Below are 16124 nucleotides of genomic sequence, written 5' to 3'. Positions count from 1 at the left end.
AAACAGTCCTGCTGCAGGGATTTCTCTCCCTGTTTCATCATTAGGAACCAGAAAAACATGAAATGTAAAAAAAGGGCTCCAGTTCTAACCAATCCTCTCTACTGAGCTCCAGGCAAAACTAGAAAATGGGCCAGGCCAGGCTGCCAGGCCCCCCTCCGCTCCTGTGAAAGCTAAGGACCCAGTCTGGGACACCCTCCTCCCCAGCCCAGGGTGGGTGGGAGCAGCTCAGGGGTACATGCATCCTAGGAATGTCTGTGTATGGGACAGAAGAGCAGGAAAATCAGAGAAGTGTGTCAGGGAGTGTGTATGATAATTATCGTGATAATCATAAAAGTAATTATGGCTACTAGAATTCTTATCCTGGTTCTGGGTAGAGGTTTTGTGACCTTGGGCAAGTCATTTAGCCTCTCTCTTTCTTCACCTGCAAAGCAGTGATAAGTATCTACCCTGCCCTTGTCCCTTGGTTGTCATAAGAACCAGAAGAGATTATGTTTTTTTTGAAACTATAAAATTGTTTTTTAACCTGTTTAGATGGTCCATTCTTTTGAAGGCTACTTGATGTCAACAGACATTCAATACCAGATACCACACCTAAATAAACCTAGTAAAGAATAGCTCAGTTATCTATTGATAGCTCTAAATATGTAAGACTTGATGGGCACATCTGCTATGTTGCATTTTTCTTACGGTATTCCAAACTGTTGCTGGGGTATGTAAATAGCCTCACTGAATAAATCCAGATTTCATGACATGGTCGAAGTGGCTTCCACCCAGAGGTGTGGTGTAGTTCCCAGGGTCCCACAGGGGTGCTGTGCACAACTCTGAGTGGGTGGTGCAGGCCTCTAACTAGACCACATAAAAATCATGTCTTCCCTCACTGAACACAGCTCTCGCTATGATTTGTGAATAGGCTGCTCAATGAGTTCAAAAAAACATTTCCCTCTGGCTCCAGCTGGCAAGATGTCAAGATTGAAAAACACATTTCCTGGTTCTCTTCTTGCCCCAATTGGGATGGATGACCCTAATTCTCACCACCCCATTTCCTTACGCCATTAGCAGTGATTGAATCTCTGCCCACACCAACGAGCCCCACACAGACGACTGTAATGCACAGCAGCACCCATAATAGAGAGAACTATGTTGTGAAACTTCAAATTTACTTTTAATTTCATCTCTGACAGACCAAATAGAAGCCATGGCTCATGCTTTGCTGTAGCCGCTTAGCGCTCGCTGGAAATGCAGGCATCGCCCGGTCTGCAGAAGCTGCCCCCTCTCATTAGCCCCTGGGCAGGCTGCCCCATCTGCCCTCCTGTCGTGATGGTTTTCAGTCCATAGGAAGGGTTCGCCTTGACAGGAGTTGGTTTAGAAAGGACAGCTGGGGGCACTGGGGATCCAATAGGAGAGAAACAATAGGACAACCCCATATCCTCTTACTACACATCCCTCCTCTACACATCTAAGGCGTGCTGAGTGAGGAAGGAGTGGCATGAAACACACAAAAGCATTACAAGCAATATTCAACTTCTTAAGTGACCAGGCACGGTTGACCTGCTTGCTATACAGTTTCAGAGTAGGAAAAGATAATAACAGCAACATCACCATCGTCTATTACCCCTCTTCATCCTCACAATAAACCCATGAGGTACCATGATCCCCGTTTTATAGAAGAGGCAATAGGAGGCTTAGAAAGGCTGAGTAACTTAACAATCCAGAGAAAAATTTCAACCTAGATTCATCCAATTCCCAAGCCTTTGCTTTTTTACGACCGAACTCAGCTGCCTCCCATCGTCCTGGGAGTCAGCTGGGAAACCTCCAGGAAGGTGGGGTGGAACTGGACCGTGTGGGCAGTGTATGGTTTGGGCTGCCTTGGGGTGAGGGGGAAGCTGAGAGGGCATGTTCCCAATTATAGAGTTTATATCCCTCTGGCTTACAACACTGCCCGGTGCAGTTGGCCAGTGAGCAACACAGGTTTGAAATGCACAGGTCCACTTATACGCACATTTTTTTCAATACGTACATACAACACTGTCAATGTGTTTTCTTTCCTTATGATTTTTCTTAATAACATTTTCTTTTCTCTAGCTTACTTTATTATAAGAGTACAGTATATCATACTTATAACATGCTAAGTACGTGTTCATTGATTGTTTATGTGATCAGTAAGGCTTCTTTCTGGTCAACAGTAAGCTATTAGCAGTTAAGTGGGAGAGAGTCAAAGTTACACGTGGATTTTTTACTGCATGCAGCATTGGCATGTTATTCAAGGGCCAACTGGATAAGGACAGAAGCTCAACACCAACTTAATGAATGAATGAGGAACTCTACAAACAAAGGCAAGGAGATGGGTATAATTTGGAGAGCAAGAGCTGGGAAAGGGAAAATGAGAAAGTGGAAGAGGAAAGAAGAGCAAAAGGACCAGATCGGAGCACAGTGCTCATTGTGGCAAAGCGTGGGATATGAGCTTACCCCCACCAGATGGAACAACTTAATGGGGGCTAGCATTCTGGGGTGAGGAATTCAGATCTAGTTCTAGCCATTGTCGTAAAATAAATCCCTAAAGAGGGGCCCGACAAGGTGAAAGCCATAATTTAGAAGGATTAATCTCACCTAGTGAGCAGGAGGGGCTGGAGGTGGAGGGACCAGAAACAGGGAGACCAGCAGACAACAGCTTCCATCACGTGGGAACACGGGGGAGTGGGCTGTGGGGGGGTGAGTGTGAGCTAGAGGAAGAGCCAGGCACACACCTGTGTCTTAATTTAACAGACAAGAGAGGTAGGCATCCTACCTTGACTGAACTGTTTACAAGTAGAAGACAGTAAGGAAACATACAAACTCTCTTCATCCACAGCATGAATGGGGAGATATTCTGAAACTATCCAGCGCAGCTTCACTGCACAAAGAGTTACTTTTTAAAATCTTTGATCTCCAGGTTAAAGGGATTGTCTACTGGTCTGAGTAAGTGGTTGTAAGTGCTTTTAATGATCTTCATTGACTTAAGGTGTTGGGTTTTTTTTTTCTCCTTTTTTTCTTTTTTGTTTTGTTTTAAATCAGTTCCTTTGTCAAACTTGGGTGGACCCTCTTGCTAATAAGAGTCATGAACCATAGGTGCCCGTTGCTATAGAAACTTCCCCAGTCAGAGGGCCAACTTGTTGGGAACAAGGCCAGGTCTTCTCCTTTTGAGGGACCTCACAGGAGGGTCAGCACTGGAGACACAGAAACAGAGGCTTCCCAAGATCTGAGCCTTGACTTCCGAGGCACTGGGAGAGCTTTCCCTCTGTGTTCTATACAGAGCTGGCACTTAGCTGCTCCTAAGAAATGCTCAAAGAGCTGCTGAAGCTCCGTGTGTGCCCAGCCTCAGTTCTCTGGCTATACTTTGATCCCATACACCCGTAGGGGTTTTGTCTTTAAGAAATGCACCTGAGGCCCTAACCGGTTTGGCTCAGTGGATAGAGCGTCGGTCTGTGGACTGAAAGGTCCCAGGTTCGATTCTGGTCAAGGGCATGTATCTTAGTTGAGGGCACATCTCCAGTGAGGGGTGTGCAGGAGGCAACTGACGGATGTTTCTTTCTCATCGATGTTTCTCACTCTTTATCCATCTCCCTTCCTCTCCGTAAAAAAAAAAAAAAAAAAAAAAAAAAAAAAAAAAAAAAAAAAATCAATAAAATATATATATTTTTAAAATGCACTTGAGGGCTCTTAGATGTTGGCAGTACACTGTGAACAGAAAAGGACTTGAAAGTGCAGATCTGTGGATGCCCAGTCAATCACTCAACAAGGTATTTGCTGTCTACTGTATACCAGGCACTGTTTATGCCACTAAAAACGTATCTGTGAACAACACAGGCAACCCTGCCTTCGTGAAGGTTACCTTCTATTAGAAGGAGGCAGATAATAAACAACAAATAGAGCAAATAACTACATTAGTAGGTTGGAAAGTGGTAAGTGTTGTGGAGGAAATAAGGAGTGTGGGGAGGGGGAACAGTATCACAATTTTAATTAAGCTGGAGTAGGCCTCGCTGAGATTGTGGCACTGGTCAGAGACCGGCAGGACATGACTGTCTGTGTTGTCCCTTAATGAGAATACTTAAATTTAAAGTCCGTCTTAGAACACAAACTTGAGGTAAAAATAAAACACTAGCCTCTATCTGGTATAAGCCAATTTGGAGACAGGTCCTTTCTTTATGACGCTAATCAGACACTCATTTTCTACATTTCCCTTTTCACAACAAACGCAATCAGAAAACTTAATTTCCTGAGGCAGAACGTGTTAAAATACCATCTCCACACCCCTGTCCGTGTAAAAAGCTCCCCTGGTTAAAATCCTGGTCCTCCCCGGCAGTGCCAAGCTTTCTCTGAAAACTGCAATAACAACTACTCCCTTATCAAGACTCAAAACAGAAACCAGAATCTGCAGGAGAAAATTAACTAGCCAACAGCAAGCCTTAGCATTCATCTGGCGGTATGTGAAGTTAGGAAAATTCCTTCTGCCAGAGAAACCGTCAGCTGTCTCACCGCTCACCCAGCCACCTTTACTGCCCACTTGGTTCCACACTCTGGCTTTTAGGGGGGAAGTGAGGAGAGGCGGGGAATTATGTGTTCTATAAATTTGATATCTGTCCAACCAGTGATCACAAGTCATGTCTAAGCGCATGTTGTTAAAATGTAACCTCTCTTCCAGATTGAAAGCAATTGTAATACAGATGCTTATTTTCAAGACTTTCGGATTCCAAATGGCTCCCAAATCTAGGGATTTGGTCTTGAACAGAACCAACTTAGAGAAAGGTCCTGCAGGGAGCGTTCACGATTCTTAAAACACAACACGTGTCCGAGAAATGAGAAAGTCCGTAACGTGAGTGTGTGTTACATGTTTGAACTGAGTGTGTGAGTGGTGTTCATGGCTACCAAGTGGCTCTGTTCACAGATTCATCTGTCAGAGCCAATGCCACCACCTCCGCGTGTCTCCCTCCTGCCCGCCTTCCTCTGGCAGCTCATACATCTCACTTCTGACTGCTCCACACAGCTCAGGCCTTCCCCAATTCTGAGCTGCCAGCACAGAGCGCTTGGCTGGGGCACTCTTAAATATTCATGTGAAAGGAAGGAACTCAACTTCTGCTTTTGGGTCATTTAGTAACAGTTGCTCTATTTCTTTTTCTTCTATTAAGCAATCTATTTGCACAGAAAAATATAACCACCGAGTGATTTTTTTTAAACCAAGTATTAAAAGTAATGATAATATATTAAAATATGCCAGGCATTTACATAACCTACCATGCTCACTGGGCACGTCTAGAAATGTGTTGTGAGCCCTTTCAGAGGGGAAATAAACAACTTAAATGACTAAAAAAAATGTTATCAAATAGAGAAGAAAAAAAAGGAGGAGGAGGAGAAGGGGGGAGGGGAGGAGAAGGAGGAAGGAAAGGAAGAGAGGGGGGCGGGGGAGAGGAGGAGAAGAGTATGGCTTAATTGTGATTTGCCTCACAAGGAACACTTCCTGCTTCAAGCAAAACTACTTCAGACCATTGAGCACTCAGGTTGATGTTGACAATGCGCCCTGTTTATTTTCTCCATCTTTGCCAGACACTCAATTACAAGGCTTGGGGTGGAACCAATAAATATATCTGTTAAAACACAGGAAGAAATGGATGTTTTCTCCCTCAGGAAGGCTCAGTGTGCAAACATTTTCCCTTTGACCTATCCATTCTCCAGGCTCCTCTCAGGACTTTCCACATCCACAGAGCAAACTTGACCTCACCATAACCTCGACCACCCCCAGCTGTGGGAAGGCATTCACTGTGATGAGACGGAGCAATATGCCCAAGATCCAAGCGCCGTGACTGCGCCAACACTGGAGCTCAGGTCTGCTGACACCGGAACAGGCCAGTGCTCTGCCCAAGGCCATGCATGTAACTGACAGAAGGTAAATGAGTCCTGCTTTTCAGCTTCCAGCAACGCCCAGCTTCCTGCCCTCCCCCGCTCCCCTCAACACATCTCACGTCTGTGAACAGGCCATTGCAGCCAGTGTCTCTTCTAAGTCTTCTTGGTTGAGCGCTGCCTGTCTTAGCTGCAGGGATGATATTCAACATATTTAACAACTGGTACGACCCAAAGCACCGACCTACTGAAGGGTCAGGGAGCTGGGGGTGGGCTTGGGGGGCGGGCGGGTAGACTCAGGGATTCAGGAAAGCTCTGGGTAGGCAGCTTCGGAAGGGAAACTTGTGATGGCCAGCCTCCTGCCATTTGTATACTGTGTGTACAGTGCTTTCGGTTTGTCATTCATTCGACAAATATTAAATCCCTACAATGTGGAGAGTCTCATGGGAAAAACAGAGGCAGTCAGACATGCCCTCACAGCTTAGCCTATTTCCTGGTAGACTACATGAGAAATGTAGCTCAGTCGCTGCTCTAGATACCAGAAAGCGGCCTGTGTTTTAAGATAGGTCCAGGAAAATGGGTGTGGCAGACAAAAAAGGAGGGATCTTTCTGCTTGTTGATCGGAGAAGGTTTTTCTGGAGTGCTCATTTCAACTACGGAGTTTAAAGGGTGGGGAAGATTTTATGAGTGAGAGCTAAAAGGGACAGGTTGTGGGAAGAGAAGTGGCACACGCAGGTAAGAAATGGTAAAGAAGGGAGGGAAGGAGGGAGGGAGGGTGGGTCAGATAAGTAAAGGCAACACACAGTTGTAGCCAGCCCTCAGTGGAGGTGGCAGACAGGTAAGGGGGTGGGAGAGATCCCTGGAGTTCAAGGCAAGTTCCCTGGGGAGCCCTCTCATTTCCAAATTGGCCAGGCACTCCCTCCCTCAGTTCTCACCAAACTGAAGAGCAAGCCGGCATCTGCCCAGTGGCCTGAGGAAATCCAGTCCCTGCCTGGCTCTGAGGAGGCAGGCGAGTGCTGGCCACTGACCGCTGCCCCTGGACCCGCTGCCTGGGAACAGGATGCATTCTCCCAGCGGCGTGGAGGCAGCCCAGGCGCTGATCCAGTCCGGTTCTGGGGCCAGAGGGGTGCTTGGCCATGGCGGTGGGTGCTCCTGGCACTAACTCAGTGTGGGCGGGAGGAGGGAAGAGGAGGGCTGGTAAAGACAGACCTAAAGTAGGAGTAGGCAGAGAACACCGGAGAGGGCATCTGAGAGGGATGGTTGATTCTCAGAGTCGGATGCAGACACCATTGAGATTAGAACGTTGTTTTTCCATCCTCTAGAGTAGATGGGTCCCTCATAACTTTAGTTGAATGACAGAAACTAGTGACCTACTAAATGTAAGAGCATCGGCTCAGGGTTCCACCAATCGGGTTCAAGTCCTTTCCCTAGAGTGATGCATTGGCAGCGAGGGCATGGATGCAAGGTGAAGTTAGGAAAAGGGAAATCGGTGAGTAGCAGTTTGTCAGTGCTTCTCCACCATAATGCAGGAAGACGGTACTCTGTTCTCCAGCCATAGAGTCCTAACAAGAAATACCTTAGAGCCGTGGTGGGCAAACTGTGGCTCTCGAGCCACATGCGGCTCTTTGGCCCCTTGAGTGCGGCTCTTCCACAAAATACCACGGCCTGGGAGAGTCTATTTTGAAGAAGTGGTGTTAGAAGTTTAAGTTTAAAAAACTTGGCTCTTAAAAGAAATTTCAGTCGTTGTACTGTTGATATCGGGCTCTGTTGATTGATAAGCTTGTCGACCCCTGCTAGAGCAAATGCACATGGAGTAACTGGCTGCCCTGCCTGCGGGCTGTGCTCCCTGCGAACACCCACACGCTCTGCCCTTCATCTGCCTTCGGACCTGCAGCCCAGTTTCCTGAGGGGACCTGTGTTAGCGCCTCCTGTGTACAAACCAGCAGTTTTCAAACAAAGCCTTCCTCCTGCTGCGGTGTTTCTCAGATTGGAGTCTTCAATCACATTCACAGAGGTCCATGAATTCTTTAGAATAACTTTAAATTTAGTGTTTTCATTTTCAAGATGAATAAAAATTTCAACATAAGCATTACCTGGATTGACACCTTTTTTTACAGAGTAACACCATGTAATAGCAATGCCCGGTCTGCATCCGGAGCGCTACTTAGGCTTGCCTTTATGGCTGTTTTTAAAGTCTCATAATGTAAGAGTGAATTTAATGTTACCCAAACTGGGATATAGTCAAGAGTCTACACGTTTTCAATTTTGAGAAAGAGTTGCTGTTATAAAGAATCCAGCAGGCTGGCTTATACATTCGTCTCATAAGTTTGGCTTTGATGAACTGATCCTTTCCAGCTTAACCACTCAGAGGGAAGAGGCCCGGAAGTCACTGACTGTAAAGGTGAGGATCAGATCTGTCATATTTGTACCAATATTTTGCAGATCAGTAAAGCAGCCAGATGGTCCCCTGAAAAGTTCTGCTCTCTTAGCAGGACAGATGGATTGGGATTGGTTAATCGGAGAAACCAACCTTAGATTTGAAATAAAAGGCTTTTGGTCCTAAAACCCTTAATCGCTGCTCTGAAATTTAGGCAATAAAATATAGGCAATACTACTACTCCTGCTACATCACCGCCCCAGAGGGATGTTGTGCTAATAATTTCTGGCTTTCTGTCACACTGAGTCTGTGTAGCCCCACTCCTGGCACAGGACTCCAGAGGCTTACAATCTGATGAGATGAGAACAGAGGGGCATGGGAAAGAACAGCGATTGGGAAAGTCATCCCTGAAGTCTGGAGACTAGCTCTGGTGGAGCTAGCCAAGTTTCTTTAGGCAAATAGTGCGTCTGGGAGTTGCAGTAAACACTTGGGATGCAAGTTGCAAAGTAATGGAGGGGACTCATTGGCTCTTATAGCTGGGAGTGCAGGGTGGGTCAGGCTTCAGGGGTGGAGGCAGCGGCTCTGTTCTGCCCTCAGGTCAATCTCTTCCTGCCCCTCTGCCCTGCCAAGCACAGCATTTGGCCCTCCCTCAGGCTGGCTCTCCTCAGGGGCGCAGGATGGCTGTCAGCAATGTGCAGGCTACATGTTCTTCATCCGGAGCGCTACTTAGGCTCGGCTTTCCAAGCAAGAGCTCCAAGATGTACCCCGATTAGAGTCCTCCTGGACATCTCTCTTCTCCAACATCCCCCATCCGATCTATCCGAAAGTTGTTGGGTCTACCTTCACAATATATCTAGCATCCAACCACCCCTCGCCCCGGCCGCTGTTACCAGCCTATTGCCAGCCACTGGCATGTCACTGGATTATTGGGGTCAGTTCCTAACTGGCCTCCCTGCTTCTGCTCCTGTCCTCGGCACAGCAGCCCGAGTGGTTCTTGACAAATGAAAGTCAGACCATGTCCCACTGCTCAGAGTCCTCCTGTGGCTTCCCATCTCACCCAGTGAAAGCCAACAACCTGTCAGGGCGTGATCTGGCTCCCTGGTAACCTTTCTGACCTCAGCGCCTGACACCCTCCCTCCCACCCACCCCCCCTCGCCTCTGGTTTCTATTAACAAGCCAGGTGCGCTCAGCTAATGGCTGTGGGTGCTACTGGCTGTCCCTCTGTCGGGGGTGCTCTTCTCCCAGAGAGCCACTCTCACATCACGTGGCCAGTGACGCCAGCCCACGGCACCCATTGGAAATCGCCAGGCCCACAGGCCTCCTGCCCTCAGGATCCCCGCCCTTAATTATCTTTTCCCACCGTTCTGCCCACCTAGTATGTTTATTGCTTTGTCGACCATTTCCTCCAGCTAGGATGGAAGGTATTCTTGCCTATTTGTTTGACTGATGTTTCCTCAGACCCCAGACTAGTATTTAGCTGATAGCATGCGGTAAAAAAAATTTTTTGTGAAATGAACAAATGCATTGGACTGACCTAGACACCCAGGCTACTGCTGAAGTCTTGGGCGGGAAAGTTAAATCCGTAAAGCTGGGAAGAGGACCTACCAAACTGGACTGAACTGGGTGTCTCCAGAGCTTAGAGTTTAGATTATGCTCCAAGAAAGAAACTGGTAAGAATCGACAGGTAATGAGGTTAACAGCACTCGTAGTGTTTATATTGAATATTCCTGGGTCCCATCGCAAAACTATCAATACAAATCAAAATTTTGAGGGGCGGGAGAATCAATCTGCTTTTGAAAATGTTTCTTTCTTTCTTGTTCTTTTTCATTTTTATCTTTTTCATCAGCAGCCCTAGGCGATTCATCTAATCACTAAAACTGAGAACAGTTTGCAGAATGTGTCAGTGCTTGGCAGGCTCAACACAGGTGCACTGTGAAACACGACTATGCTGCGACAAAGAGAACTGAGATATAAGGAGTGGTACTGAGCAAACAGAAGAGAGCGTGTGTACATAGGAGAGGAAAGATGTTCTTGCACTTAGCAAAAGGAAACCCAAAGACCAATATTTGGGGGGTGTTTTCCCAGCACTGGCCAAGGGACGAAGACTAGACCTAGGGATGGCAGATAAGCTGGCCCCTCGCCAGGGCTGTGAGGTAACCTGTCAAGCTCTGCAACGTGAAATGGTCCACAAAACCACCGGTATTAGTCTGTTAGGGCTGCCGTAAAAAGCTAAACCTAACAGCTGGGTTAAACTACTTTTTGTCTCAAAGTGCTGGAGGCTAGACGTCGGAGATCAGGTGCCAGCAGGATTGATTCCTTCCTGGTGTGGGTCCCGGTGCGGGCTGTGAGGGGGAATTCCTTCTGTGCTCCCTTCTGGCTTCTGGTGGGTTGCTGGCAATCTGTGGGGTTCCTGGGCTTATAGAGGCATCATCCGATCACTGCCTTCCTCCTCACATGATGCCCTCCCTCTCTGTGGACACATTGTCCTTTTTTACAAGGACACCAGTCATTTTGGATCAGGAGCCACTCTACTCTTCATCTTAATATATTACACCTGCAATGAATCTGTTTCCAAATAAGGTCACATCCTGAGGTATTAGGAGTTAACACATGTGTCAAACACAAGGCCCGCGGGCCAAATCCGTCCCGCCAGGCCTTGCAATGTGGCCCGCACCACGCTGTCATCACTGCACTCCGCTGCGTTTCCATCACAATGACAGTTTATGACTGTTCAGTAAACCATTCGGCCCGCGATTTAGGCTGGATTTTAGATTTTGGCCCCTTCTCTGATTGAGTTCGACACCCCTAAGTTAGGACTCCAACATGTGAATTGGGAGGGGACACAATTCAACCCATAGCACCATCCTTTTCTCTGTTGTGAGTGTGAGATCTCACCAACCAACTTTCTGGTTCCCAGGAGTGTTCCCAGGTGCCCGGGACTGAGCAGTGAGGGTCCTGGAGAACATACCCACGAGTCTTTCAGTCACTGGAGATGCATGTCCCCATGGTGAGTGGTCATTCTGTTCACTTCAGAGTCTTCCGAGAGTCTGGCTAGCATGAATCAGTTCCCGAGAGCCCGGCCACTGTAGTTGCACTGACAGTGTGAGTTTTGGGGACTACACAGCTGTCAAACCCAATCTAACAAACATGATGGATGCCATTACAAAGGGGGTAGAGATATCTGAGTCGCAGGTGGGGATTCCCAGATATTCGACCACAGACAGTCCATCCTTTCACTGGTCCATCTTCCCCGAACAACAGGTGTTTTGAAAAGTGGTAAACTTCTGAGAGCTCGTCCTAGGGCCAGAGTAAATAAAGCTGTCAACCCAGGAAAATGCCCACCTGCCTTGACTGAGCTCTCTGACAAGACAGCCAAGTACCTTTAGTATCTGGGAGCCTCCGCCGAGGAGAAGAAAGGTCTTGATTTCAGCTTCAATATTCTTGCCTGTCAGTATCCTTTTCTGGCTTCGTCAGCTGTCTTTCAGGTCTCGCGCCCCTAAAAAGAATGCAGAGCTAAGACTTTGTGGAAGATCTCAGAAGGCCCAGGCATTGTCATAACCTAGGAAAAATGTTTTCTTTGATAAGCTTAGACATTTTATCAATTGATCTCCTTGTCTATCCATAGAAAAGGACATAATCAAATGGCCTTAAAATGGCTCAGTTATGGTTGGTTACATATGTAACATGAACTCTCTGGGCCATTAACACTAATTCTAAGCGGGAGAGTTTTAGGTTTTTATTTAAAACTCAAATCACAACAGCCAAAACTTGAGTACAATGAGATTCCCAAACCCTAGTTGTTGACCCAGAATTTAATCCCATGAAGTTTTAATACAGGTAGAAGCCCTCTTACCAGAACACTACTTAACCAGCTCACTGGCTTAGCCTTCACTCTCTATCCCTCTCAAACCCCCTCTGGGGTCAGGTGTACTGAATGCTAGGAGGCTACTGTTTAACACAGTATTTTTCAAACTGTCAGTCTTCATGTCAACTTACTGGGTTGAAATAAATTCACTGGGTCATGACTAGCATTTTCAAAATGAAACAGAGCAGAATGGTTGAATAGTATGCTTAGAATCACTTATTTCTTCTAAAATGTGTTTACTGCCTCATAAAACAATGAAATATAAGTGGGGGGAAACCCCGAACAAATAAAAACAGACATGGAAAATGATACAAAAATAAAGTCAAATGCTTTAAAAAGACTCTATAAAGGCAGGTCACTTAAAAATAAATAATAAAAACTGGCATTAAATTAGTTTTGAGCTAGAAAACTGTAAGAGATGAGGAGGAAATTGTAAAGCCTAAAAGAACTCCACGTGGACACTGTGCTATGTGTCCTTAGCTCTTTCTCCTCAGTAGAGACACAAAGGCTACAAGTCGTAAACCCAGTCCATCAAGAGTGGGGTAACCCAAGGAAGAAAATGAGTGATTTCAATCAGATCACCCACGCAGTAAGCCCAACACCCAAAGACTGGGGAATAAATGTATAAGTATGTACTTTAAGTAAAAATAAAAAGTTTAAAGTTCAATATGTTTTATAATTGCAATGACACCTGATAAAAGGACATACATATATTTTTAAATTTGGGCCAGATCTTAAAGTATGATGAAATAGGATTTGAATACTATAAACTCATTGCACCTATCAATGAAGACAGAAATCACAAAGCAACTACCTTGGCCAGTGTGTTCAGTGGTTGAAGCATTGCCCCGCAGGCTGAAGGGTCTCCTGTTAGATTCCTGGTCAAGGCCATGCAGATTTGATCCCCAATCCTGGTCCCGTGGTCCCCTGGTCCCCTGGTCCGGGCGCATGCAAGAGGCAACCGATTGATGTGTCTCTCCCACGTCAATGCCGTGTGTCTCTTCCTCCCTTCCCCCCCCCCCCCACACACACACACTCCTACCTTCCTCTTTCTCTAAAAATATCAATGGAAAAAAATATCCTTGGGTAAGGGTTAACAACCAAATGAAGTCACAAGCAAAGAATCACATGTATCAAAGATACAAATGATACAAATCACATGTATCAAAGAATGACATGATTAGGGCAAGGGCCAGGGGGGGGGGGGGGAAGTTCACACCAAGTAGGACTATGCTCTTACAAGCTAAAGATTCATGACCAGCCCAGATAACTGATTTTCTGCCAATCTTTCCCTGACTCCTTGGCACTGTCTTCTTGCCGCACTACAATTGGCTCCTCCTTCGTGTATCACTGACTGCTGCAAGTCTGTCTGCTGAGGGAGCTACCAGAGTCCCGGACATGATTCTCTGTATGTCCCTGTTTATACATGCATGCCCATCAGTCAGACCCAAAGCTCCTGAAAGATAAGGACCCAGTCTTGCCTGGTATTCTTAGCACCAGCCTGGGGCCTGGCACTTGGGAAGTGCTTACTAAATATTCGTACATGAATGACTCTGTGCAAAGATAAAGTACTGCCCTAATTTTCAATAAAATGGAACGTAAGTGGAGTCATTTGGAAAAAAATTAAAGTGTTTAGTAATAAAGGTGGGAGGCACTGGCGTGGCACAGAGAGATCGCAGTGCACTGGACTGTCACCGCTTGGTTGGAATAACCATTGAGACCATTCCCCTCGCTTTGCCTTCACTGTGGCCTGACTATGAAGCCTTCGGTGGTTTTGCTTCGCTGCCTGGGAACTTGAAACTGCAGAAGTAAGCCCCTAAGTAGGCAAGACTAAAGGAAATGTCTTTCCACTTCAAACTGATGAGCTGATTTTCTAGCACAAGTCAGAAACGATTGGCTGGTCTGGGGAAAATAAACAGAGCAAAACTACTGCTTTATCCTCAAAATTTCCCCCTCTCTATCTCTAACTATCCAAAATGTGATCATTTTTATCAGCTAGATTATATACACAGTATTTTCCCTGAGTTACAGAGGAATGCATACCAACTGTGAAAGAAGTTGGAGAGAAGTAATCATTATAAAGCAGCAGGGGGGAACCCACTCATAACCCAGCTAACTACACCAGGGCATCAGCTCTGTGTCTGGCGTGTTCACATGGAATCTGGGCCTGGGAGCGGAGAACCACAGGCGAGAGGGGGAACTGATGCAATGAACATCACTCGTTGATGATAACATTCCCAGGAGAGGGTCATGAGCAGGACAGGGCCCTAGTTGAGATTCTCAGAATTTGGGGTCATATTGGAAGCCTGTGCTCCCCTGGGGACCTCCAGCCCTCTGGGGCTCGGCCAGCTGCTTGGCCTTCAGGGAACCCTAACCTTTCTCTGTTCGGGGAGGGTGGTTGCTGGAGCGAAGGCCCTCCTCCTTCAGGGACGCTCAACCCCTTCCACCTGGAAGGGGCTGCCACCCGGTCCCCTGCAGGTTTCCCACGCGGGGCACCGGCAACGACCTCATGTCCAGAACCAGAGCCCTGGGCGGGTGGGTGGTTGTGGGCTGGGGCATGAGAGGCCCTGCAGCCCTGCACCCAGACCGGAGCCCAGAACCCAGCGCACCCCTCCCGCCAGGCATGGGAGCAGGGTCAGCGCGGGAAGCAGGCGCCGCGCTCCCTCCGACCTCAGGCTCCCGCCTCCGCCCGGCCCCTCCGGGCGGCGCGCCAGCTGGGCCACGGCCCACGGCTCCCCGCCATCTCCGCCCCCTCCTCCCTCCTCTCCTCCCCCTCCGCCCCTTCCTGCCTCCCATCCCCCACTCGGCCGCCTAACCTCTTCCCGCCTTCTCCTCCCTCCTCCCGCCCCTCCTCCCCCTCCCCGCCCTCCCTGCACCGCTCTGGCCCCTATGGCCTCCCTCCTCCCTCCTACTCGGTGCGCTCCCGGGGCGGCGGGGCCCGGTGGGTCCCCCCCCCACGCCCCCAGGAGCTGGAGGCTGAGAACTCCAGGCCCCGCCGCTCGGACCCACGTCTGCAGACGCCGGGCCAGGGACGGCCAAGCGGGTTAAGGGCGCACGTGGGCTTCCCAGGAGGATCCTGAGGCCAATGCAGCGTTTGCACACGCGGCCCTTCCTGCGGGCGGGGAACCAGGGGCCCGATTGCAGCTCCGTGCAGACTGCGCCCGGGCGCAGCGGGGCCCAGGCGCCGAGGGCAGCGGGGAGGGTGCAGGTCGCCAGCTGAAGGCCCGGGCACACCCCGCTGCTGGAGCCGGCCTCTCCCCGGGGCGCCGCGCCCTCCCGCGCTCCAGGCCCCGGGGCTGCCAGAACCCGCATAGCGCCTTCCCCTGGGGCCCCGGGCTAAGGGGGAGAAAAGGGGAGCCAGTGTGCTAGGTTAGGGGAGGGGATTGCAGCCCTGAGCCCGAAGGATTTAGAGCCAACAGGATGAACTGACCGAAAAGCAAAAACGATGTGTTCAAGGGGAAAAAAAATCCGTAAAGGACCGTGGTCGGCAAACTGCGGCTCGCGAGCCACATGCGGCTCTTTGGCCCCTTGCGTGTGGCTCTTCCACGAAATACCACAGCCTGGGCGAGTCTATTTCGAAGAAGTGGCGTTGGGAGAAGTTTAAGTTTAAAAAATCTGGCTCTCAAAAGAAATTTCAATTGTTGTGCTGTTGATATTTGGCTCTGTGGACTCATGAGTTTCCAGAGTAAAAAGATTCGCTTAAACCTCGGCCCTGCCTCTGGCTGAATGTAGGGCTTCGATGAGTCACTGAAGCTTTCCGAGGCCATTTCTTCATCTATCCAATGGAACTGTGACCCCTGCTGAAGACGCATGTGACACTGTAAACTCTCCTGTCTTCGCAGATTCATGGCCCCGTCCATCCGTCCATCCGTCTAAGCCTTAGGAGAAAAGCCTTAGGAGACTCTAAGGAGAAAAACAGATGGCTTAACCCTGCCTTCCAAGGAGACCACAGTGAAAGTCCTGTTTCCCAACACTGTGAGCAATGGCTGAAGGAGACGCAGGGGCCTGTGT

At 48.4% G+C, this 16124-nt stretch overlaps 1 long non-coding RNA gene across 1 annotated transcript; it reads right to left on the bottom strand.

Moving 5' to 3' along the window:
- Positions 1-11076: 11076 nt before the first annotated feature.
- LOC123651657 lies at positions 11077-13097 on the bottom strand. The gene is made up of 3 exons (XR_006740518.1): positions 12928-13097; positions 11629-11744; positions 11077-11545 (listed from the first exon to the last, which is right to left on the bottom strand). It is a non-coding gene; the product is annotated as an uncharacterized LOC123651657 (long non-coding RNA).
- Positions 13098-16124: the final 3027 nt, after the last annotated feature.

The sequence above is a fragment of the Pipistrellus kuhlii genome, unplaced genomic scaffold (assembly GCF_014108245.1).
Source record: "Pipistrellus kuhlii isolate mPipKuh1 unplaced genomic scaffold, mPipKuh1.p scaffold_m20_p_7, whole genome shotgun sequence".
Lineage (NCBI taxonomy): Eukaryota > Metazoa > Chordata > Mammalia > Chiroptera > Vespertilionidae > Pipistrellus > Pipistrellus kuhlii.
This window is presented reverse-complemented; position numbering and strand designations above follow the sequence as displayed.